General features: G+C 41.5%; 1 long non-coding RNA gene across 1 annotated transcript; it reads right to left on the bottom strand.

The window, feature by feature from the left end:
- Nucleotides 1-873: 873 nt before the first annotated feature.
- Nucleotides 874-1,400, bottom strand: LOC132537657 (uncharacterized). The gene is made up of 2 exons (XR_009549119.1): nt 1,017-1,400; nt 874-926 (listed from the first exon to the last, which is right to left on the bottom strand). It is a non-coding gene; the product is annotated as an uncharacterized LOC132537657 (long non-coding RNA).

Below are 1,400 nucleotides of genomic sequence, written 5' to 3'. Positions count from 1 at the left end.
CATTCCTCAGCTTTTTGCTGACAGTACACAAGTTATCATATAACCTACATGAGAGTGTGAGGTACATTTCTATTTTTAGCTCACCCTCTGGCTTACTACATAACCTTGGGAAAAATCACTTCCAGGTCCTGTGCCACAGATCTGCCATTTGTAAATCAGAGCTGGCTAATGATGCCTCTCTGGCTAAGGCAGTGGATGTCACAAATTCTAGAGCCGGTCAGGGAAGAACATCAATGTGCTCTAGTGAAAAAAATTTACTTTCCCCATTTATGGTAATATTCAGTGAATTTGACTGTGGAAGGAACTTAGCCAGTTTCCACTAACTCTATTTTAGTCAGCAAATGTGGATTACTATTACTATAAAAAGTGGGAATATTAAAAATCATACATGTGGGGGTCGGGTGGTCACACACCCCATTAAGCGCACATAGTACCAAGCGCAAAGACCCGTGCAAGGATCCGAGTTCCTGGAGCCTCTGACTCCCCACCTGCAAGGGGGTTGCTTCACAAGTGGTGAAGCAGATCTGCAGGTGTCTTTCTCTCTCCCTCTCTATTTCCCCCTCCCCTCTCAATTTCTCTCTGTTCTATCCAATAAAATGGAAAAGAAATAAAGAAAAAAATTTAAATCATACATGTAAGCCATTCAAGAACTTAATACTTATCAACTCTGGAGTCTGGAGATAAGCCAGTAGAGTGAGCCTCTTACCAGGTAGAAGATCCCGGGTTTGAGCCCCAGCATCCCTTGGGAGCACCAGGGAAGACAGCAGGCTAACTTTATAAATGATAGGGCAGAGCTGTAGCATTTCTCTATGTGGTGCCTTTCTCACTCTCTCTAAGGAAAGGCATGAAAAAAAATTGACCTCGGAAAGTTGCTTAGCTGTGGCATCTCTTTTACTTGTGTATGGCTTTGAATTCATTCTCTGGTGCTGCAAAAAAAAGAATAAAAGTGGGCATCAGGCAGTGGCTCATATACATTATCATGCACAAGGACCCAGGTTCAAGCCTCTGTTTCCTACCTGCACTGGGGATGCTTCACAAATGGTGAATCAGCGCTTCAAGTGTCTTTCTTTCCCTCTGTATTTCCTCCTCTCCTCTCAATCTCTATCTGTCTTATCAAATAGAAAAGAAAAAAAAAAAAAAGAGTGAAAGATGGCTGCCAGGAGTGGTGAATTTGTAGTGCCATTATTGAGTCCAGAGATAATCCTGGTGGCAATTTTAAAAAAGGGAAAACATTAAAAAAGAGAGAGAAACTATTTTAGTTGCTTTCTGGAAATCTTAAATAAAGATACTTTATTAAAAAAAAAAGTATGGTGCACCGCAGGAGGTTTCTTAGTGGGTAAAGCATTGAACTCTGAAACATAAGGTCCGAAATTCAATCCCTGCCATCACATGTGCCAGTG

The sequence above is a fragment of the Erinaceus europaeus genome, chromosome 3 (genome assembly GCF_950295315.1).
Source record: "Erinaceus europaeus chromosome 3, mEriEur2.1, whole genome shotgun sequence".
Taxonomy (NCBI): Eukaryota; Metazoa; Chordata; class Mammalia; order Eulipotyphla; family Erinaceidae; genus Erinaceus; species Erinaceus europaeus.
This window is presented reverse-complemented; position numbering and strand designations above follow the sequence as displayed.